The sequence below is a fragment of the Meles meles genome, chromosome 1 (genome assembly GCF_922984935.1).
Source record: "Meles meles chromosome 1, mMelMel3.1 paternal haplotype, whole genome shotgun sequence".
Lineage (NCBI taxonomy): Eukaryota > Metazoa > Chordata > Mammalia > Carnivora > Mustelidae > Meles > Meles meles.
Window position 1 is genome coordinate 91,858,230 of NC_060066.1, and position 25,390 is coordinate 91,883,619.

General features: G+C 39.1%; 1 protein-coding gene across 1 annotated transcript in view; it reads right to left on the reverse strand.

The window, feature by feature from the left end:
* The window catches only part of CLVS1 (clavesin 1), a 198,848-nt gene extending 187,473 nt beyond the window's left edge, over nucleotides 1-11,375 (reverse strand). The window contains exon 1 of the mRNA XM_045998613.1: nucleotides 11,230-11,375. The gene's annotated coding sequence lies outside the window, so the exon portion shown is untranslated. The remainder of the gene's footprint in view (nucleotides 1-11,229) is intronic.
* Nucleotides 11,376-25,390: the final 14,015 nt, after the last annotated feature.

Below are 25,390 nucleotides of genomic sequence, written 5' to 3' on the forward strand. Positions count from 1 at the left end.
TGATTCTTTTGCCTAAGTTAGAACTATCAGTTAGGTCTTCAGGGAGACAATCAACTTGCACGTTTCTGCTTTATACTGTGATACGGGGGAGCTGAAGAACAGTTCAAGTAACTGGTATTCAACTTCAAGATAATGAAATAAGACAAATTTTACGGATAAAATATTGGCTTTGTAAAATAACTTGTAAGAAAAGAGCATTTAGCTCTATAACATGTGAAAATGAGAAATAAAACAAAGTCTTGATTTTCACTAATTTTAAGGACTTAGAATGGTAAATGGAAAATAATGCTACGAACTATTCCCAGGATTGGAAGAAACTTCTGAATCCTTCTAGCTCGATGTTCATCTGATGTTAAATGTCCCTATGTAGTAGGGACAAACCCCTTCAGAAAGTTCCTGTGTTTGATGTCTCCTCTTCTAATTCATCCCAACACCGACAGCAATGTCTTCACTGCTCCCACCAACCACTTGAGCAGAATGATCATATAATTTACTATCCAAATTTAAACACAAGGGGGCACTTGTAATAATAATAATGCTGGAACAATAGCCATAAACTGGGACAAATCTCAGCAAACCCAGACAGATGGTCACCCTACTAGTGAATGATCTTTTTGATGATCCTACATCCAATAGACAAATTTCAGTCCTCTTTATGAGTGAATTCTATCAGTATTTTATATTGATGACGTCATCCTTCTTAAAACTCTCCCTGCCATTCTCCCATTCGTTTTTCTCTGACTCCAGACACCCTGATTCTTCTCTTGGCCTTGTCGACTTCTGTTCTGTCTTCCCTTTCTGTGAACACTTCAGTGTAGTATTTCCAGGATCCTGCCCTGTAGTTTGACCACCTACATGTAATATAACTTCTCTGTATGGCTCTCTCCTGGTCTCCAGGCTACACATTCAACCGCCTTCTCAACAACCCCACAGAGATGTCCTCTGGACAACACAAATTCCATGTGCTTAAGCCTGAACAAATCCTCAATCCTCATCCTGAATTCACTCCTCCACCTCTATCTCTTAGTGACTGACGTCATCTTCTGTGCCGTTTCCCATTCTAGAAACCTGGGAGTCTACTATTATTTGACTCTCTCCCTTCCCACCCACTTCCAGACAATTACTTCCATAATATTTCTTAAATCTGCCTGTTTTTTTCCATCCATTTTCACTGTCTTTGTGTGGGTTATATCAGTCTTTGTCTGTTTAGCCCTGTAACATCCTCTGTATGGTGCCCTGCTGCCAACCTTGCCCTTCTCACCACCATTCTCTCGATTCTACTTGAAATCTGCTCATGTCATTCCTCAATTGACATTGACCAATACCTGCCAGTTGTCCCAGAATGAAGTATAAAACCATGTAATAAAGTTTCCAAGACTCCTCATCTTTCGTCCTTATCGCTTTCCAGATTCACCAGCCATACCCAGCCATGTGAGGTTTCTCCTCACCTCTGTGGGCCTTGACAAAGCATGACCTCTGATGAACTCTTCTTCACCCTTCAGGACACATCTGGACACCATTTTCTCTAGGAAATCCTCCCTGACCTTCCCAGGTCACTGGTAGTCCCACAGCCCCAACCACATCATGTCATTGCCATCTCCTTCTCTCTCTCTTTACTCTAAAGTCCTTGCTGAGAATTGCTGGATCTCACTCACCTATGCATCCCCAAGACAGTGTCTGACACAAAGAGTGTCAGCCCATGAATGGAGCAACTTGGCTGTGTTCACTGTCTATCCTCAATGTCTACAACAGTGTCTACCACACAGGTGCCCAATAAATATAGAGAGAATAAATGAATAAAGAAAGTAGTCAAAACATTATTTCAATGAGTGAGTGGTTTCCTCTGCTGTTGGGTGCCTCTGAACCATTTTCCTTAAATGATAGTGTTGCAGCTGACTTTTAATTGCCCAAGAGAATTTAGCCTAGGCACACTGTACTTCAGATCATTGCTTCCCTGAAGTAGGCGGAGTGATGTTCACAGATCCTAGCCACAGCACAGGATGCTCAGAGCACCAGTCATAGCAACAGCTTGTCCCCTTCAGAAGATTTAAAGGTTCTGGGAGCAAGTTACACACCTTACAGTTCAGGGAACTTCACTATGTTTCTGAAATAAATTACTAGGGGTTCAAGGGGAGAGCTGAGATTGCATTTTTCATGACCCACCTCCACACATAGTTATGCTTCCAATCTATAATATAGAAATAAATTTGCTTCAGTTTTACATCTTTATTCTATCCTCAGCATATGGTAGAAGCTTCTGGGGAGAACACCGAAGCCAGGGTCACTCGAGATAAAACAGATATTTTCCATTAAAGGCAACTGCTTCGCTTCAGAAGTTTGAATCATCTGCTATTTAAATAACAACTTTAATGTTAATATTTGTGGCTAAAAATGTTGTGCCATTCAAGAATGTTCTCAGAATGTAGTGTTCTTACTTGACTGTCTCCTTTGTTCATGTGAAGGATTTGGTTCTCACTCAACTTTTCTGAATTGGTCAACTAAGTATGAAAAGTTACATTGGACTTCATATCACATGAAGAAGAAGGAGTGGTTTTCTGTCCCAGTGGAATGAATAATAATAATAGCTTTAATTTATCATTTTTTATAAGTATACTTACTATGTCTCAGGCACTTACATATTCTCTATTAATATATTACATTATTTGATCTTTAGAACAACTGTATGAAATGAGTGTGTTATGGTCCCCATTTTTCGAATGAGGAGACCAAGGCATAAAGAGGTTAAAATGAGTTTCCCAGGGTTGCACAACTACTAACCAGAAAAATTGGGTTCAAGACCAATGGCCCCATGCTCTTTCCTATTGTGCTTTTCTACTTCTTAGGTGCAGCAAAGATGCTCTAGTATTTACTACGTAAGAGCTATGTGACCTTCAGCAAGTCATCTTTCCCCTCAGAAACTTACTGTCCTTTACTAAAATTCCTTTGAGATTTACCATTCCATAAACCTAAACATGCTGAAGTTCACAGACATTCTTAGGTAGCCTAATGCCACACCATACAGATGTCCAGTCTTATCTCTGTTTCTTCCTCAGAAGAGGATTGAAGCTATTTTAAAAATCTAGCTGTCTATGCTTCTTCCAGCTGTTAGAAATGTTCGCTCTTCCTTTGCGTATCTTCCTTTGGCTAAAATGCCGATCAAAGATCCTGCTATTCTGTTTGAAGGACCGATACTTTGCCATGCCTAGCAGAGTGCCAACCATGATCTGGGCACTGAAATGTGCTTGAAAATCAAAAAGGGCATGTTAGGCAGATTCATGTGAGCCTCAGAAACCATCTTTCCCATTGCTATTTGGGTCCAAGTGATTCTTTATTTAGACATTGTTATATATACATGGAGAGTAACTTACCACACCCTCTGGGGCACCCAAGGTAGAAGTTAACTTCTACTTCAAATGCATGCTTTTTCTAATGAACTAGAAATTTAAGTGGTAGTACTATTTTGTATGAGAGAGAGGAAAGAAGAGTCTTCATATCATGATATTTAAAATCATGGTATCTATAGATTCAAGATACCCAGTTCATCTCAAGTTTCCATTAGAAGAATTTTTTTTTTTAATTTTACTTATTTGTTTGACAGAGAGAGCAATAGGGCACAAACAGGGAGAGCAAGAGAGGGAGAAGGAGAAGCAAGATCCCCACCAAGCAGGGAGCCCCATGGGGGTCTCAATCCCAGGATCCTGGGATCATGACCTGAGTCGGAGGCAGACATTTAACCATCTGAGCCCCCCAGGTGGCCCTAGAAGAAATATATTTGTGTATTTCCTTATACAAAAGTCAGTCATGGGGCTCCGAGGTGGCTCAGTCGGTTAAGCATCTGAGTCTTTATTTCGGTTCAAGCCATGATCTCAGCATTGTGAGATCAAGCCCCACATCTGGCTCCACACTCAGTGGGGAGTCTGCTTGAGATTCTTTCCCTTTGCCCCTCTCCCTATCCCACTCCTGCAGGCTCTCTCTCTCTCTGTCATATAAATAAATAAATCTGAAAAAAACCTTCAGTCTTAAAAAGGTGGATTTTTACACATACACACACACGCACCTATAAAACACACATCCTAGTATTTATGAACCAAGGAATCTATGCAGAAAAATCATTTTAGAAAGTACAATAATCCAAATGAAATTGACTTTGGTTATTTTATAATCTGTTACTTGCATTTATTTCATTATCTTCAGAAACTCACATTAACTATAGTGGGAAACAATCAGACTAATAATAACCGCACCTTGCCTACAGAATATGTAGGTGAGTATGTATTATTTCAAAGCCTTTTACATCAATTATCTTTCCTCGTTGTTACAATGATCCTGCAATAGGTAGGAAGAAGAAGGATTTCCTGGGAGATACTGAGGATCATGTGAAATGATATAGGTAAAAGTGTTTTGGAAATAAAAACTCCATTTTACATTTACTGTGATCTTGTTGATCATAGTTTTCTTGTTTCCAGGTTAAAAGAGATTGAGTCTTAGAACAACCAAGCACTTGTCTTAAAGTCAGATAATAAACTAATGTTAAAAATTGGGGGAAAAAACAAACAAATACTCACTGAATGTTTATTATGTACCTAAAGCTTTGTTGTTCTATGATCTAATCTCCACACCAACCTTTAAAGTTGGGTATTAATTATTAGATGAAAGGATAAATCTGAGATTTAGATAGATTAATTATAGCTGGAAGAATGAAGATTGACACGACAGCCTCCCTGATCCAGGCCCATGTTCTGTCAATGACCTTGTCCTGCCTCTCAGCGTAGGTACTTTCTCTACATCACTCTGGATGCCTGTGCCCTCCCAATGACTCATTCACACAACAGGCACACACCCACACTCCACCAGTCCTAAGGGAGATCATTTAAAGAATGTTGTAAAGTTGGCCAGATTTGGGGAGGAAAGAGTATATTGTTGTCATGACCAGAAAGATAAAATCTATGAAGTCTAGATATTGTTTGAAATATAAGAACATCAGTAAATAATGAAAATGTCTCAAATACGTATTGCTTTGGGATGTTCCTAGTAACACAAAAGAAAAATTTTAAGTACACACAAACTTAAATTAATACCAGTAGAAAATAAGAAATTATAGCCATATTTGTTTTATAAGAAAAAAATGAAAGATGAATCTGAAGGATAAAACTTTCCACATGAAAGTATAATCAACTACCTCCTCCATTAAGGTGTGAAAGTTATATCTCCAAATATTAAAGATATATTGAATTAGGTCAACCTTGATGGCTCTTCAACTTTCCAAAATGTCACTTCAAAATTTTTAACTGAATATGTTTTTCCCCTAGGAATGCTGAAAGGAATTTTTATACTGAATGAAATAAAAATAGATGTTGCTGATACATCTAGACCAAAATTGAAAATCACAACGAGCAAAAATCTTTTTTTTTTTTTTTAAGTACAACTGTATTTGAAATCTTTCCTGAAAGATGATATGCTCCCTTACAGCTGGTGATACATAACATTTAATCCTCGGATTAAATGGTGCTAACCAGAAGAGGTTATTTTATTTGGTTTTGCTTTTTTTGTTTGTTTGTTTTTTCCAAATGATGAATTTGAAATTGACCATGAGGGCTTGTAGGATTTCTCTGCATAAGTACTGACAAAGGACTCGAAATCCTGTGAGTAACAGATTGGTTCCCAGTCCATCAGCATTCTATCAAACATTACTCAACTTGCAGATGTGAACTAGCTATGCCAGGCAGGGAGAGAATTCCAGAAGGATAAAGGGGAGACCTTTAATCATCTGAAAGTGTAATGTGACCAGAATTTAGCCTCTGGCACACCTTCAAATGTCCATCACCTTTAACTCAGTCCTAGCCCAGGGCTTAACCTTACCACATAAATATTCATTGTGTTGATTCCCTTGGCTGTCTTTAAAATAGCAACTAAGAACTGTCATCTGCTCCCATTTGCTCTTGCTCTTAAGAAAGATTAAAAGTAAATTGGAAGGAGTTTAATCAGAGTAGAGACACTGTGAACTTCTACCCAAAATAAAGGTCAGATCAGAATTAGAATAGTCTGGAACTCTGACGATGGAATTTTTGACAGAGGATTGTGTCCTGTGTTTTAGAATACCTACACAACTTTTATTCTTTTAGTTTGCTTTGGGGCAAATAATACAAGTGGAAGGAAAAGACAACTGGCAAGGAAGGCATGGGATTTTTCTGCCTCCTCACGGTAGAAAAGTACTTAGTTGAAGTAGTGTTTACTTTATAACTCACTGTATTCTAAATAAAGACAATCTACAGGGGAAAATTTATTGAGACATAGAAAATTAGACTAAAGTGTTTTTCTATGCTATTAAACTATCCCCTTAAGAAGTCATTGGCAGTCAATGCCCCAATTTAAAATTTAATTTCAGTTGTGCTTCTTAGAGGAGTATCAGTGGGAGGAGAAGGAAAAAACAAACAAACATGTGACTCTTCTGTCATCCAGGGAAGAGGATATTTCTCTAAGAATAGACTCTTTAGAGGAAGAGGATCTGGAGAGATGGAAGAAAGGCAGGGCTCAGCCAGAGATGGCCACTGAATCCACTTGCCCTCTTTCCCTCTCAGTGTTTTCCCCAGCATGCTGAAGGGACTGGGACCCTTCTTCCAGATGTGCTTGGGCAGATGACGTCAACTGCAGGGATCAGTTAAGAAAACTGCCAGGTGAAGGTGGAACCCAACAAGGTGCGCATGGCTGACGTGGGAAGAAAGGGGTTATTGGTACCCCTTTCTACCCAACTACAGCTATGATTTCTCAACTATATTGCCTAGAGTGGTCTTTGTTTTGCTTTAGTATGAGTGCCATTTTTTACTACTCAGACATTAAGGTGGGACTGTTCAGAAAGAAAGAAACTGTTGTCTTTGTTTCTCAAAGTGGGTTCCATGGCTCAGGAGCATCAGCAGTACCCAGGCAATTTGTGTGCACACTGTTAGGGAAGCTCTGCTCTAGAGGATTTATAGTGAATCCAAAGCATTGAGAAGGTAGGTTCATTATCTCTGAAGTCAGAGCTCACACTGTCTGTGGACAGCTGCATGACTGCCCAATGGGAGAGTACAAACAGTGGGTGCTCACTCCATTTGGATACCAGCACTCATAAAAGCTCATCAGATTGCTCCATTAATTGCACACATGCTTGTATGCTCTATATGTCAACAAAAAGTAATCAAGAGAGGAAGGAGGGGGAGAAGCAAGAGATGCTAAGAGAAAGAGGGAGAAAGAGAAGGGGGACAAGGAAAAAGAGGAGAATCTCACATGCTTTGTTTATTTTGTTTTATTTGGCCACACACCCGACTAGAGTTCTCTTACTTCTATAACCTGTAATGTGAGCTCCTCTGCCATTTCCAGGCCCACAATTTCCCTTCTTCCCAAACTACAGAAGAATGAGCACTGAATACACTATGTGCTTGGCACATATAAAGGTATTGAACTTTATGTAAGACATCTGAGCAGTAACAGAAGCTGAACTGACATGATGTTATTTTAAGGAGAAGAAATGGGGGAAGTTGCTGTGCATAATATCTATGAATTAGAGATGTGTCTGAAAGGGTCCAGAAGACAAGAACAATCATCTCAAACACATATAGGGAAAATTCCTGCTGGCTCAGAAGTCAGGAAGAAGAAATATTCATAGAAAATTAACCTCCTACCAGAAAACTTTCTGTGATACTCTCTGTCATGTGATAACATGTCCATGAAAGGGGAGAGGATTGGGTTACCTGGTCAGGGAAGATATGATAAAGGGCTGTGAGGGGCAGTAGAGGTAGTGAAGATAATGAACTTATTAACTGAATAAATGAAAGTACTTTTGGGGGGAGGGGAGAGGAGTGACTATTTAATTTCCACATCCTTGAAAAGTCAAACCAAAGACAGCAAACTTCTGTTAAGCTGACATAAACTTGGATAGAAAGTAAACACGGCTCTCTCTGGAAATATATAACACTTGGAATTGATGTTGGGGGGTTGCAGACTTGAAGTAATTCACACTGTGGTCTTCTCTTGAAACAAGTCTATTCCAGTAAAACCTGGATAAAATGAATAGTAATCAAAATAATTAAAATTTGGAGAAGGGTATAATGTAGGGAAAGATCTCTCTTGGTAATGTTGAGGGGTATTTCTAGACAGATGATATGCAACCAAACCTCATATTTTTTATACTCCTTTTGCTCTGTTACCTCCTGTTTCAATCACCATGTAACAGGAAAGAAGAAAAAGATCCAAGTCTGAATTCATTTACTAAGGATGGCTCTGCTTTGAGGAAGTGTATAAAGTCGTGAATGGACATCACATGCAGGGTTAATAAGGTGTCCTTTTGTAAAGCTTGCAAAAGAAAGCAAACACCACTAATTCTCAAGAGTTCCTGATTCCCCCTTTTGGGAGATAAAAGTTTAGCAAGCTTTACACTCCGTGATTCTAAAAGGATCATGCCCCTCTGTGAACATGTCTTCGAAAGTATGTGATGTCACTCTGATGGAAAATACATTTTCTGTTCACTTTTAACTCCATTATAAAAAGGTGAAAGTTATGTTACTGAAAATATTTAAAAAGTAGATGGCCCTTAATAGAGAAAAGAATAAAAGAAGCCTGGATAGTAGCACTGTATAAAAATTAATAAGCCCAGCATAGTATTTCATCAGAGAAAGGCAGCGCTTTTGAGATAGATGTCTGTAAATCTCACCAAAGCAGCATTGTTTTGAGATTTCCCCAACCTCAGGAAATTGTATTCAGCACAGGAAGACAGCAGCATTGGAGACACTGGATTCCTGGTCTGAGTTTCTGGTTTGAAGCAGCCAGAGCTGGCAACATGTACCCTTTAAAAAATTATCTGGGTTGAACCATTGTTTGTAAACAGTTATTAAGAACCTTGTTTGGGGGCGCCTGGGTGGCTCAGTGGTTAAAGCCTCTGCCTTCAGCTCAGGTCATGATCCCAGGGTCCTGGGATTGAGCCCCACATCGGGCTCTCTGCTCAGCAGGGAGCCTGCTTCCTCCTCTCTCTCTCTCTGCCTGCCTCTCTGCCTACTTGTGATCTCTGTCTGTCAAATAAATAAATAAAATCTAAAAAAAAAAAAAAAAAAGAATCTTGTTTGGGGCACCTGGCTGGCTCAGTAAGTTAAGCCTCTGCCTCAGCTCATGTCATGATCTCAGAGTCCTGGGATGGAGCCCCATACCCCCACACCGGGCTCTCTGCTCGGTGGGAAGCCTGCTTTCCCTGCCCCCCGCCCCCTGCCGCCTGCCTCTCTGTCTACTTGTGATCTCTCTCTCTGTCAAATAAGTAAATAAAATCTTTAATAAAAAAAAAAAGAGAGACTCTTGTTTCTTTGGGACTTGAGGGGTCCTGTTTACAGTGGACATCACCAGTCTAAGGATGGTATATAAATGAACAAATTTTCTTCTTCTCTAAAATCCATTTCACCAGATACTTTCACTAGTCTTCTTAGTTTGAGTTCAAAAGTGAGTGAATTTTAGAGGCAAATTGAATTATGCCAATGTTTTTGTAATTAATCGCAGTAAGTAACTTTTGAGAATATGCAACTATCCCTCATTCCAGAAGAGTATTTGGTGTGACTTTTCCCTCAAAACTTCTTTCAGAAGCTACTTGTTTGTGACTATTTTTTATTTTCGACAAAATTAGTGAGCCAGTTTAGACCAAACTTGCTTTACTGACTCTTTTTCTTTTTAAGAAAGCAGGATAAATGTACAAGAGTGATTTTTAAATGAGGATTTTCTGTGCTCTGATTTAAACTTTATTGTGACATGTGACCTAACATCATTTTCATATGATAAAAAGATCCATCTCATTTTTAACGAAGATGTTAATGTTGTGAGAAATAATTTGCAAAAACAAAAACAAAACCATCCACCCAATACTTTGCTGTTCAGTAATAATTGATTAAATGGGTACTCACTGAGAGATTTTTATTTATGACACACTCAGATACTTCTTTTCTGCTGTTTGTTAGCTCTTATAAAACAGATGATCCTGGATAAATTAAAGAGGTGCTATGACTTGGATTTGGACCTTCAAGATATTTGAAAGATGTTCCAACTTCCCTTCAGCTAAGATAGAAAATGATGGCACTTTAAAAGCAGAGCCCGGCAGAACACAGTTACATAAAATGCCTTTTCAATTTTTGCACTCTATTACCCTTTACTATTATGGGAAAATGGTGTTTTTGCCTGATTACTGAGAAAGCACACAAAAATCTCGCCTTCCAAATCCGAGTCAGTCCTTGACTAGTGATGAACAAAGACAGGCCATCTGCTCTGAATATCATTACTACTTTGGCCTTTGGGGCAAGGGATCTATCTTCTCTGCTTCAAAGAGAGGTTTAAGATTGGAAAATTGAAATAAGTAGACAGGAGGAGACATTTGAACAAATAGCACTTCCCAGTGAGAGCCACATTTGTTAGGTTATCATCGCCAACATTTCAATTTTTACTCTGGTCACAGAGTTAATCTTTGCGGGTCCTCATTTTACAAAACGTTTCAGTAAAAAACTTAATTCCAGAGTTTCTGTAATAAACGCTTAGGAAGGAAAACTGGCATGTGCGTGAATATGAGTCATCAGTCACCCCCACCCTGCTTCCTGGTGATTCTCCATTGGAAAACCAGAAACATGGATTGAGCTTACATATCTGTTTTACCGGAATAACACTATACCCCAGGCCATATTAATTTCCTGAACTAAACAGCCCCTAATCTGCTGAAAGGCAGCTGGCTAACTGCTGGTGTCTGGCAAGTGCCCCATCTGTCCCCCTGCCCTGGGTCTCTCTCTATCCTGGCTTCACTTTCCCTTTCTCTCAAGCAGGCTTCTCTTTGTTTTCAAGGGTGTCGTCCACCTGAACTTTCCTTCCTGTGCCTGAAAACTTGGGTTCTTTTGCTCAACCCTGCGGACCTCGGGCTTTGTCTAAGTGACAAGACACAGTTGTGTTGACTGTAGTTACGGCGCTTGTGATGGTGGAGATCATGACGGTGATGGTGGAGAGATGGGGGTGCTGATGGTGTAAGGGAGCGCAGATTGAGCGGGCGCCGGGAGGAGGAGGATGGACCGCGAAGGCGTGGAAAGTGGGGTGCGGGAGGGATGGAGTGCGGAGGGATTGCAGATGGGAGCTGTCCACGCACCGAAGTGCTGAAACGCCGCAGCCATGGCATCGCAAGAGCTGGGGGGAAAGGCGGGGAGGCTCTGCAAATACAGAAGGGAGAAAAAAGGCAACAAATACCTTCACACAGCCGCTCAGCCTTGCTTTAGGAATGTGTTTCTGCAGGTGTCCTCGCTGCTGAGCTGAGTGGGTGAGATCCCCTATTCTGGCAGGTTCGGGCTCAGATTTCTCTAGAAAGCTGTGAATGAGAGCCCCGGCTCCACGGGGCTGTGATTTTGGTAGGAGGCGTGTGCGCCGGAGACTCTGTCCTTCTATACCAAGCCTGGCTTTCCCCTGGGTCCTAAGTGCCTCCGCACCGCTGTTCTTCCCCGTTCCATCAAGACAATACCAAGTATTGTAATTTTGTAACATCTGGGACAAAAAGTACAGGAACTATCACTTCTTACCCCCACCAACTACCACCAATCTTAAAAAGAGAACCTTTTAAAGAGATTAATGCAACCTCTGAAACAGATCCGTGTGTGTGTGTGTGTGTGTGTGTGTGTAAATTTAACCAGTGAGAAAAAAAGTATCACAGACCTATGGAGCAAAGCACGGATTATTTTATTAACAAATGGTAGTGAGAAAATGAACAATTTGGAAAAGGCTTAAATTAAGCCTCATCACCCCAAAATTAACTACGCAGAAACTAAAGAGCTAAATAAAAAAGCAAATTATTTTTAAAAATAAACTAGAAAAACGAAAGAAATGTTTTACTGATAGAGAAGCTTTTTTGAGTACAAGAGGAATAGAAGCAATCTCCCCCCAAAAAAAGATCAATAAGATCAGATGCATAAAAATACTTTCAAATGCAAAAATATCATGAAAAGGTAAATATAAATGACCATTTGGAAAAATTGCAAGAAATATATGTTTCATATGGAAAACACCTCAGATTAAAAAAAAAAACTCTAATGGCTTAAGAGAAAATGAAAGAAAAAGCAAATGACAAAGAATTCACTAAGGAAAGGTGAATGCATAATAAACATATTTTTAAAAACCAACTTCACCAGTAAACAGTGAACAGTACAATTTAAGATTAGCACCAAGATGCAGTTTGGGCTGAGGTTTTAAGTAATACTTAATATCTCATACTGTTACAACAGTAATAATACCATAATAACCGTAAGAAAATGTAACCTTTGTATAGGTCTATTTTGTAACATATATCAAGTATCATAAAATACACATGCATATAGATTAAATAATTCCACTGTATGCACCTTCTACTGAGGACATAATCAGATATACAGATAAAGATTTATGTACATTAATTTATAATCATAAAGTTTGTCAAAAATAATAAAAGCATTAACACTGTTTGTGTATAGCCTGTAATATTTGCAGCAATTAAGAATATATTTTTGAAAACTGTTAATACCAAAGAAAAATGCTCAGAAAATGGTAAGGAAAAGCAAGATATCCAATCCTCCTGCCCCAAATCAAGTTGGTAAGCTCATGGGATAGCATGATGAAATTACAGGTAAATTTGCTTTTTATCAAGTTGAACAATTTTATTTTCTTCCTTGTGTTTATCTAAAGTTTCCATATTTAATAAAAGAAAAAAACTTATGAAACGTTTTAAAGCAATCTTTTTATCATATGTGTCATGGAAATTTTAAAGTTATCCAAATTGTCCCAACTGTGATGAAGCATTATGTAATTATTTACATATCTGTTTTCTTTATCTCTCTCCAATAGAATGTTAACACCATGTGGTAGAAATTTTTCTATTTTGTTCACTACTGCTTCTCAAACATCTAGAAGTGTGCCTGGAACATCATAGAAGTCAGTAAATATTTGTTGACTAGAAGAATAATGATGAATGAATGAATGGATGGATGATATAAATCTCCCACATAGAGATATATTTTTAAATATTTTGTAAAGTTATGAATTTCATATAGAAACATATCCAGAAAGGCATAGTATTCCCAAATGATCTGAGTTTGCTGCTGAGTTTTGATCACAGGTAATAAGCTCACTTAAAAGGGCATCTTCTAAGATATACCTAATCATGGACATGACTTGCAAAGTGGCATCAAATGTGAATGTTTTAAAAGAAAAGTTTTCTCTAATCTTTTTTTTTTTAAGATTTTATTTATTTATTTGACAGAGAGAGATCACAAGTAGGCAGAGAGGCAGGCAGAGAGAGAGGGAAGCAGGCTCCCCGCCGAGCAGAGAGCCCGATGCGGGACTCGATCCCAGGACCCTGAGATCATGACCTGAGCCGAATCCTTTCAAATGCTTTATGAGGTCTGAGATGTTCATGTTAATTATTCTTTCTCTTACTCCTTTTCTCTTCTCTATAACCATTTAGCCATTTATAGAAATATAAATCAAGACCAAGACCAAGACCTAGGTGTTTCATAAGCCTATAATTTAAAACTCCTTTTTCAAAGCTTAAAATGAATGTGGATACCTTTGTTCAGCTGGTGTTCCCTTCCAGGTTTGCTTCACTGTCAGCTGTGACTTTTGAATGACATCAGCAATAACCTCACCAATTTTATTTGTATTTTCTAAGAGGTAAAGTAGAAAAAAAAAAAACCAACACGCATACATGTGTGTTGCTCTCCTTTTTGAGAAAAAAATTTTAAAAGATTTATTTTAGAGAGAGAGAGGACAGGGGGAAGGGACATAGGGAGGAGGAGAGATTGAGTCTTAAGCAGACTCTGCACCCAGTGCAGAGCCTGAGGTGGGGCTCAATCTCACTATCTGGAGATCAGGACCAGAGCCAAAACCAAGAGTCAGACACTGAACCGACTGAGCCACCCAGGTGTCCCTTTAGAAATCTTCGTAAAGGAAAGTGATGCCCACTGATAAGAGGCTGGGACAAAAACCCAGGATGCTCCTGCCTGATCATGTGGTAGGACCCATTCACATAGGCAGGGTAACTACAAAAGCTACTGGCTGCCAGAATATAATATTACATTCCAAAGGTTTTAAAAGCAGTTTAAAGGGACACCTGGGTGGCTCAGTCATTGAGCATCTGCCTTCGGCTCAGGTCATCACCTCAGGGTCCTGGGATGGAGCCCCACATGGGGCTCCCAGCTTGGCAGGAAGCCTGCTTCTCCCTCTCCTCCTCCCCCCTGCTCATGTTCCCTCTCTCACTCGCTCTCTGTCTGTCAAATAAATAAATAAAATCTTTTTAAAAATAATAATAAAAGCAGTTTTAAATTTTACTTGTAGTGATCGAATGAAAAAAAAATTATCACTTTTATTGATGATTAGAACAGATCTGCTTGATATATCAAAAGGTCTTCCTCCTCCCAACATGCCAGTGAAAGTGTATCATTTCCCTTTACATTCCTGAGGATTATCCCTGTGTTGTTTGTGGCAATACTTACTTTTCCAGACCATGTAAAACTCCTTTGTAAGAACAAATGTCTTTTATTGCATACATGTGTCTTTACTATGTTGAATCTGTCTTTTTATTTCCTGGGACCAGATTATCTTTGCTCAAAGCTTTTGCCTGATAACTACAAATCAGAGGCTTCTGAAATGGGTTTCTTTCCTTTACTCATTCTGATGGACATTGTGCTGGAATTTGACACACTCGACCCTAACTCTGTTTCAGTTCCTCACACAACCGCTGCCAATGTATTTGTTCGCAGGATTCCTCCATGTACCCCTTGGTGTTTAAGCAGCCAAAGCCAAGGGCGAAGGTGTGGCCTATTCACAAGCATCTTTCACACTGCCTGACTTTGTGCCTGATGTTCCCAAATCAGTTACTCATTTCTCTACTGCCTTGAAAAACCCTGTTGGTGTTAGATTTGCTGTGGTCCACGTTAGAATGAAGGAAAGAAGCCAATTGGGGGTGGGCTAGTGACAGAAGAAGTCTCTGTCTATGTCTGTCTAGGAGGTACGCTGAAGTTGAGAGCCATGCGGAATGGGATAAATAATACCCAGAGAAATCTTGGTATTTGTAACAAAGCTGTTAGGATGATATCAGAATGGCAAAACCACATATTTCTAAGCCACTGCCTTGCCTTGCTGTTTAAGGACTGAACGATGTATAGGGAATAAGATCAAATTCCAAACAAAGAATATTTTAGTTACGCTTTTTGTTCTCCCCGAAGTTTTGTGATGTACATCTCCATGTATTATCATAGAAGATTGCCACTGATGTTTCTATTATTTAATGTGCAGGCTAATTTTGGAGTTTTAAGGTTTGCATTAGTCAGGATAGGTTAGGTCATGCTGAAAGAAACAAGCAACTATGCAGCCCCAAGTGGCTTCTCCCAAAAATGGTTTTCTTGTTTACACTTGTTGGGGTGTTGCAAGGAAAGTGGGGCTCTCTTCCACCTAGTTACCCAGGGGCCCGGTGAGGAATTGCCACAGCAAGGAAGTATCGTGCATGGAGAGCTGGGGGCTGCTCTTAAGCTTCAGCCCGGAAGTAACATACATCATTTCTGCTCATGGCCCTTTGGCCAGAACAAGACACAGGGCCCTTCCAAACGCAAGGGGGCTGGGAAATGCGGGTAAGCACAAGAATATTTGGTGAGTAGTCAATGTTTCTGCAACAGCCTACCCTTGTGGTTACTAAGAATCTCTTAACTTCTTTCTTAACACTCAACCCATCTCCAAAGTGTCCTTTAGTCAATTCATCTAGTTCCAAGGTCCAGATCTCTAGGTTTCATGCAATTGTGATTCTCTTGTTCTGGAGATGTATAAGAAAAAGTACAAATTATTTGCAATGCCCCCTCACCAACACACTTAATAGACAATATAAAAGAGAGACTAGATAACCACAGGAAATGTTCCCGTTCAGAAAGAGAAGGGTGAGAAGATACATAGCAGTCACTGAGCCCAGCAATTCTGAAATCACACTGAACAGATATGGCAAGAACCTTCTACACTGGCATGAAAGAGTTGTTTTTTGTTTTGGAGGGGGGTTTGTTTGTTTGTTTTTGTTGTTGTTGTTGCTGTTGTTAGGACCTTACTCTGGTCTCTGGGAAAGCTTCTTACTCCTTTGTTCTCCATGACCTCTGGCACCTAAGTTTGAGAGGTTTCTGTGTGGGTTTTCTTTTTTTTTCCATTATACTCCTTGGTCACATACAAAATGGAATTACAGAATATGCCCTAGGTTGAAATTGAATTTCTAATTTAGGCTCAATTTTTGTTTTATTTGGGTATCAGCAAACATCCAGCTCTTTGAGTAGCAACCTGCACTCAAAAAACCACACAACCACATAATTAAACATTTATGAATTCCAGCATTTATTTCCTCAAAAGACTAAACTGGTAAGCAAATGTTAACAGGTGGGAAAGTGATGTACACACTAAATCTCTGAATTAGTCCATCTTTCTCTGTCTTGACCTCTATCAGATGTTTTCTGCTCATTGGTGTTTCAATATTTCTCAGAGCAATTTGGCAAGCCAAAGTCTTGGGTTGCCCCAAAGGAGGTTGGTCCTATGTTTCTTCCAGCTGGGACCAGTATGGCATTGATGGATATTACCTTTTAATTGGGCCAAAGTGACCGCATTCAGTTACATCATTAAGCTGGAACATTCCTAGATTGCCATGTTCTAACCTATCCTGAGCAATGTGGCCCTATGCTTACCAAGATAGTATTTCCTTTGGGGTGACATTTATAACGTTTAAGGTCAAATTAAGTTCACATCTAGCCAATTTCCCATGTAAAGCAGTAGCAAGCAAGTAGTTACAAATGGGATGAGGCACCCTTCACAACATTTTGAAACATACTTACCTCAAGTTCTTTAGAGGATGCTGTTTTCAACCAACTCCCTTCCTGTAGGAGACTGAGGGCCAAAGGGTTATTTCAATACTTTGAGGCCCACAGGCTTTTTTACTGCAAGTTCATAGTTTCCTTGGAAGTATAATTCGCTGAAGACTTCAGAGGGGCATTGCTTGTCTTTTTTCATCAGTCCTATGTTCCGGTATACACACCATGGTTCTTTGGAGACATATATCTCAGATCTGCTATATTTATTTGCCTTTTCAGCCCCAAATCTCTCTTAATGTATTTGAGCCTCTCTGGAGTAGTAGGTGATAAAGCCAAATCCTGTATCTGATCTTTTCCTTGAGAAATTCTAAATCATTGAGAGGTTTTAAGTAAAGCATGAAGGTCACATCCTAAATCAGATTCTTGCTAAAAGTATTTGGTTTTAATGGACTTTTCCCAAATGCTTTCTTAATTTTATTTTTTTCTTGGGGAGCAAAAATTAATTGGCAAAAAATTAATTTTCCAGCATGGCAAGTTCTTGGATTTCTGGAGGTCTCTACTTTTTTAATTTCTCCTTATAAAATCAGCCACATCTTATTTTACTCTGTTGCAAAGTGCAGCAAATAATAACCAAGACATGACTACCACTTTGTTTTTCACATACTTTCTCCTAGGACTGGAAATTCTTTAAGTATATACTCTTACCCCTAAGTTACTACAGGTGACAGTTGTACCAAATGGTTTCCCACTACATTACATAGACTGTTATCTTTCCTACCCTCAATATCAGCCTCCTGACCATGTGTCAGCAACCCTTAAGTCAACACTAACCAATTTATTTTTTAATACAACATTCTGCTTCCAGAACGTGATGGTGATAATAAATAAACTCAAAGATCTCAGAGGCTTAATACAACAAAGTTTTATTTCTCATGCTAGAGGTTTAGTGTTGGTTGGCAGAGAGATGGGGATTAGGGGAGATGGTTGGGTTCTGCTCCACAAAATTAGGCTCTGGAAAGTTCCATCATTGGGAAATCCATCATAATAGGGGTAATAGATACATGAGAACTTACACTTACTCTTATTGCTGGCACTTGGACATGACATATATTACTTCTACTCATAGACTATTGACCAGAATAAATCTTTTGGTCTTAATCGACTGCATAAAGCTGGGAACAGTGAAGGGAGTGTTTGACATGCAGTAGAATTTAATAGGGAAATCCAAACTTAATCTCACTTCCATACTTGAGAAACTAAACATAAGCAACTAACAATGCATTATTAGATACTGATACTCATCCCAGAGAATTACTCTGCAGGATCAAACAGCAGCCAGTGCACAAGGGTGGGAACACTTGACAGAGAGGAGTAAAGTAATTCGACCTGTAATAGATGTCTACTATATTTCAAACAAGGAAGCATAACCGCTGCTATCCGAATTATTATTTCTATGACTTGAAAACAAAAGACTCATTAATCAACATCCATATGATTGAAAAAAGAGCATGAGACTTGGAAATAGAAATTTGGTTTAAGTCTCTGCCTCTTACTAGCTGTGGGATCTCAGGTGAATTAATATAGTAAACACATGTGTTCTGTCTGGTCAATATTCCTTTGTAGGACCTTCTTTTCCTGTTATCAAATAGTTCTATTGAGACCATGTTGTGGGAGAGCCCTTGGCCCTGGTCATCCCTGCTGCAGAGTGTTACTGTGGATTAAGTAGGAGGGAGTAAAACCAGTGAGAGTTTGGAGACCTGTGGAGACTGAGTCTTAACAGGTGCCATTTCTTGTCTAAAGGTCTTGGTTCCTTGGTTCCTTCCTCCAATTATCTGAGCCACATGAACCAGACCATCAAGTTAATTTGAATTAGGTTTTCATCATTACTACTAAATAGTTTTATTTAATTCTGCTGACTTCTCTAAAATAGTTTGAGGACACCTTACTCTCCAGACCATAATTTTGATGTAAGACGTGGTTCTATAAGGAAAGCATACCTCCCAGAAAATAGGACATCTTGGTGAACAACCAACCTTGGGAGAAGGAAATGAGAAGTAGTGACTTTAATTGGCATTACCCATATTAGGATGTGGCTATGAGACTTCTTACCACTGAACCAGATTACTTTGGAGTAATCTTTCCACATGAATCTCCCTTTGTTAGGGCAAAAAGAAACAGTTAAGTACTAAAAACCAAACACTTTAATTCACAACAAAACTCTCCAAAATGTAAGTATATTTTTGGGAGGGGTTATTCATTATGTCATGATAAGTATCCTAGTATCTTTCAGATTGCAAAAAACAGATCTACATGTCATTTAATTTATCAAATGGGAGCTTATTAGAAGTATACACAGTGTATAATAGTAACAGTAATAGCAAAAATTTATGAAGCTTTTACTACATGTACATGATACAGCAAGAAATTTATCAGCAATGTGTCATTGAATCCTTATAGAAATTCCATGAGCAAAATGGCATTTATTGCCCCCATTTTACCAGGGAAACTGAGTCATCAAGAGGTTAAGTACATGCCTGAATTATTTGGGTGCCTGGGAGCATAACCCAGGTCTGTTCCCAAGATCAATGCTCTCAATCACTATTTTACTGCACTATATGAATCCCAGAAGAATTGGATAATCAAGCCTCTGGGGTAACTAAAATGTGTCATATTTCAGCATTGCTCCTCAGTGCTGGTCCTATAAATAGGTTCTCTCTTGTGTTCTCCCTTTTCTTCCTCTACTGACAGCTTCTTCTTTCTTCTATTTTCTAGTTCATGACTTCTGCTACTCAAACTTATGCCTACTGCCACCTCTGTCTGTGTCTTTCCCCACTTGACCTACTGAGATTCTCTCCGTGTGTTGCATTCAAAGTTTCTTCGAACCACAATATGATTGGTTCACTTAGTCATTGTCAAGTGAGAAGTGTCTTCTCAAGGTAAAAATGGCTGTCCCAAGCAAAGGAAACAGTCAACAAAACAAAAAGTCAACCCACGGAATGGGAGAAGATATTTGCAAATGACAGTACAGACAAAAGGTTGATATCCAGGATCTATAAAGAACTTCTCAAACTCAACACACACAAAACAGATAATCATATCGAAAAATGGGCAGAAGATATGAACAGACACTTCTCCAACGAAGACATACAAATGGCTATCAGACACATGAAAAAATGTTCATCATCACTAGCCATCAGGGAGATTCAAATTAAAACTACATTGAGATACCACCTGACACCAGTTAGAATGACCAAAATTAGCAAGACAGGAAACAACGTGTGTTGGAGAGGATGTGGAGAAAGGGGAACCCTCTTACACTGTTGGTGGGAATGCAAGTTAGTGCAGCCACTTTGGAGAACAGTGTGGAGACTCCTGAAGAAATTAAGAATAGAGCTTCCCTATGACCCTGCAATTGCACTGCTGGGTATTTACCCCAAAGATACAGATGTAGTGAAAAGAAGGGCCATCTGTACCCCAATGTTTATTGCAGCAATGGCTACGGTCGCCAAACTGTGAAAAGAACCAAGATGCCCTTCAACGGATGAATGGATAAGGAAGATGTGGTCCATATACACAATGGAGAATTATGCCTCCATCAGAAAGGACGAATACCCAACTTTTGTAGCAACATGGACGGGACTGGAAGAAATTATGCTGAGCGAAATAAGTCAAGCAGAGAGAGTCAAGTATCATATGGTCTCACTTATTTGTGGAGCATAACAAATAACATGGAGGACATGGGGAGATGGAGAGGAGAGGGAGTTGAGGGAAACTGGAAGGGGAGATGAACCATGAGAGACTATGGACTCTGAAAAACAACCAGAGGGTTTTGTAGGGGCGGGGGGGGCGGGGTGGGAGGTTGAGGAACCAGGTGGTGGGTAATAGGGAGGGCATGTACTGCCTGGAGCACTGGGTGTGATGCCAAAACAATGAACACTGTTATGCTATAAATAAACAAATAAACGAATAAAAAAAATGGCTGTCCCATTGCTGGTTGCCTTTTGTTCAGGGTAAATGCTGTTCTAATTGTTTATGACCAGGGTGATAATGGGATGACAAAGTTTTAACAGAACAAAGGAAGTATGGCAGAAGCACAAAAATGGATGGACTGGTAAATGGAAAGACATTCTCTGTCTTAGTCTGCTAGGGCTAACAACACAGTAGCACAGAATGAATGGTTTAAACAAATTTCTTTTCCCAGAGTTCTAGAGGCTAGAAGCCCAAGATCAAGATGCTGGCAGGGTTGGTTCCTGGTTAGACCTTTCTCCTTAGCTCACAGATAGTGCCTCACCACTTTCTCTCTGTCCATGCACACTCCTGGTGTCTCTGCCTCTTCTTCCTTTTTTTTTTTTTTTAAAGATTTATTTATTTATTTACTTGACAGAGATCACAAGTAGGCAGAGAGGCAGGCAGAGAGAGAGGAGGAAGCAGGCTCCCTGCTGAGCAGAAAGCCCGATGTGGGACTCCATCCCAGGACCCTGGGATCATGACCTGAGCCGAAGGCAGAGGCTTTAACCCACTGAGCCACCCAGGCACCCCGTCTCTGCCTCTTCTTATAAGGATACCAGTCCTATTGGATTAGGGCCCCATCTCAGTTAATCTTAATTATCTCCTTATAAGTTATATCTCCAAATACAGCCACAAATTCATTCACGTCAACAAATGAATTTTGGGCAGGGACACAATTCAATTGGTAATACCCCTAACTCCTTTCCTTATCTTCTGGGTCATGAATAGCCCTGTAATCTTCCTCCTCATTGTCACATGCTTCAAAAATTAATGTAGAATTTCAATGTACCTCATTTCAAGACTGAAGGAAATTTACATTTCTTTGGTGTTTCTGGAAGTTTTTGTAATAAAGCTGTTGATTCTGCTCAGGAGAAGGAAACTGCAGAATCAATGTAGAAATCCAAGTCTCTGGGTATAGTTTTGGGAGTCTTTATCATCTCTAAGACTGCAAAGCACATGCATTTCTCAAGTGAGGTTTCATGCCATTTAAAGGAGAGGACTATAAAATCTGCATGTACTTATTAATAAGTAAATAACTGCTTACAAGGGTTAATGCCTTTTAAAGTATATGATAAAATATACTCCAGAACTTTATTTTTTAAGTTGCTTTATTTGCATATGGGAGCTTCATTGCCACTAATAAAGCCGAGTCCCAGGAAGTTCATATCTAGTTTCTTTTAAAAATAATTTTATTTTAAGATATGTGATATTTACTGGGACGCCTGGGTGGTTCGGTCAGTTGGGTGTCCCACTCTTGATTTTGGCTCAGGTCATGATCTCAGGGTCTTGAGATGGAGCTTGGAGATGGGCTCTGTGCTCAGCAGGGAGTCTGCTTGAATTCTTTCCCTCTCCCTCTGCCCCTCCCTCCCCCCATGCATGCACATGTGTACTCTCTCTCAAATAAATAAGTAAATCTTTAAAAATAAAATAGGTGATATTTATTAATGCAGATATTTAATAATCTTAATATGTTCATTTATTTTTCTTCCTATTTCAGTATAAAACAATATTTTAATATAAGTCTCATGATAAAATAGCTCTTCAGTACCAAATGTCAACAGTATGATTTTAAGAATTGGACTTCTCAGAAATTGGACATCATTTTGAATTCCAAAGAAAAAATTCTAATAAAAGGGATAAACTTCAACAAATGTGTATTTAATTAAGTTCTTTATTTAACATATTTAAACATCCATTTAATTTAAAAATTAATCCTTTGCCCCATGCTTTGAATAATATGATTCATAATGTGTTCACAAAATATTTAAGTAGACTGAGTTTTTATCTTATTTAAAATAAGCTATTTAGAATTTACTGTTGTCTTCTAGTCACATAATTTTATGCTTTTATAACAAATGCTATCACGTTAAATGAAGTCTCATTTCTTCTAAAGAAAATTAGTCAATTTCAAAGTTATTAGTATTACTTCTGAGATTCACATTAATCTTACCAAAAATGTTATTGAGACCCTAAAACTAGGTACAATATCTACTAGGTCTTGTATTCAATATGTTTGACATATGTATTTCATAATATTTCATAATAAGTAATCAAGCAAGCCTCCACCTTTTTTGTATATCGTATTGGACTGATAATTTAAATTCATACTCTTGTGATACAGCTAAAGTTTTCATCCTTCCAGTCCCCTAAAACTCTTACTGAGTATTACAATAGGGGATAAGAGGAGAATCACGATTTGGGAAGTTAGTGCTCTAAGTAGGCTCTAAATGGAGTCCGGCCGCTGTGAGTTCTTCTTTCTGCAAAACTGGGACACATGCAGAGTTAGTTCTGCAGATCTCTTCAGCAACTACAAGAGTTTTGTTTCTGAATTTACAGCTTACAAGTCATTCCTCTGGGAAACCTATTTTAAAAAAAGAGAGAACTGGTTCTTGGGAATAAGAGAGAGGTAGAGTAAAAGGTAGAAAGGGCCGGTTTGGGGGATATGAGGAAAACGGGGCCCGTCTGGACAAGTGCTGCCCCTGCCCAATGGGGAGCGGGGGCTGGGATGCAAAGAAGAGCTGCCTCTGAGTCATCGCCTTGGCATGAAGACACTACAGGCGGAGCAGTGTTGTTAGGAGGCAGGAGATAGAGTTAATAATTGTATTTTTCAAGCCCCTAGTGTTTTTAGTCCCTAATGTAACCTGTATGACCAGCATCACACATTCTAAATGCAATGGGATCACCACTTCCCTATTTTGCAAACCAGATCCTTAAATACCCCTCCCCAAGCCTTGTCCTCAGGAAGTCCCCATCTCCTCTGCATTGTCCATGTGCTCCAGAGGCTGACTCTCTCCAAAAGGGAGTGCTCAACCCTGCACCCAAGGGACCCAGAGAGCAATTCGATTGGTCACTCCTGCCGGTGTTTCTTAAAGCAACTAGCTGTCTCCAGGAACCTATTGCTACATGGGGGTACCACCTGTCAGGGAGGATGCCTGACTCATGCTCCAGCCTCTGTCCCCACCTCAGGCTGTCAAGGTTCTAGTGCTCAACACCAGCCTGACCCAGAGGCCCAGGAGCAGGGGGTTAGGAAGACAACTATCCTTGGGATCCAAGGAAAAGCCACCCTTAATGATCTCAAGATGATTTCTATGTTGAGGGAGACTCACTTGGTCAACCCACGGGGCCTGGTTCTAGACAACTGGGGAGGGGAGTATTAGAGGAGGGAAGTTGCCTTCCATGATCTCAAGCCTCCTATTTCACTGAAGAAGAGAAAAAGATAAATATATATATTTATCTTTTTATCTTTGTTTATTTTATTTTATTTATATCCTATTATAAATAGAATATATGTTATATAGAGAATATATATTATATTCTATTTATAATATATATTCTATTTATATTATATATAGACATTCTATTCTAGTCTATTAATTTACATTAATATAAATTATTAAATATATTATTATATATAATGTTATATATTATTCTATTTAATATAAATATTGAATATATTATACAAATTATAAAATACAATAATTTATATTATAATAATATTATATTTGTATTTTATTTATATTCTATTTTATTTATTTTATTTATCTTTTTTAAAAAGATAAATATACATATATTTAATCTCTGATGATATCCAGCGACACATATAACCAAATTAGTCTGTGTTATCTGTGTTACTAACACGGCTAGAGAACTTGGGAAGTTGTGTCCCACATCTCCATGTTACAAAATCAGAGAAATTTTTAACATCTGCTTTGAAGACAAGCTATAAGGGGAAAAGGAAACATTCCTTTTTGTGCTCACGAAAAGGAAGCATTCACAAAGACATTTTTGCAACTGTAGAGGTTAAACATTTCCTTGCCATCCAAGACTGGTAAGTAGAAATTAGTGTTACAGTACATGTGATTGCTATTTAAAGAAGTGTACAATGACAGAGTGTTTCCTCTGCTTGCTGTGCTCCCTTTATTGCTGTGTTTAGTGGATATAACGTTTCAAGAGAGAAGAGCCCATCTGGTTTTGCTCACTGCTATATCTATCAATAAATACTTGTTGAGTGAATGAGTTTATTGAGACCTTAATAATTCCCTCTATCCTGTTTTCCCCATAAGACCTTGATTTCCCTACATGGAGTCATTGTAAAGAACAAATAAGGGAATATATGTAAAGCATTTAGCAGGCTCTAAAATGTATGGGAGCTAGAAGCAGTAGTCAAGTAAAAGGAGAAGCCTCCCCATCAGCACTCACAAACCACTCCTTTCTACACTTCCCCTTGGCTCTGTCCTTTATCCTGTGGGGCCTCATGGACATGTGTGTGGACATCTCACACAGCAGAGCTCATCCAACCTTGCCCCCAACCAAGACAAAAGGCAAGCTCAGGAAGCAGGACCTTTGGAAGAGGTCCATGAAGGCAGGTTTGGGGGACATGTGGGCAGATATCCTGGAATATGAGAGGATAGTGCAGATTCTGGCTGGACATGTACCTGGGCACCATGAAACCCTCATTGCATGGTGATGAAGTATGCACGTGGCCAGGGCAAAAATCTCCCATTGCCCAGCTCTAAGGGCAGTGCTGCTACCCAGATTCTTGGTAC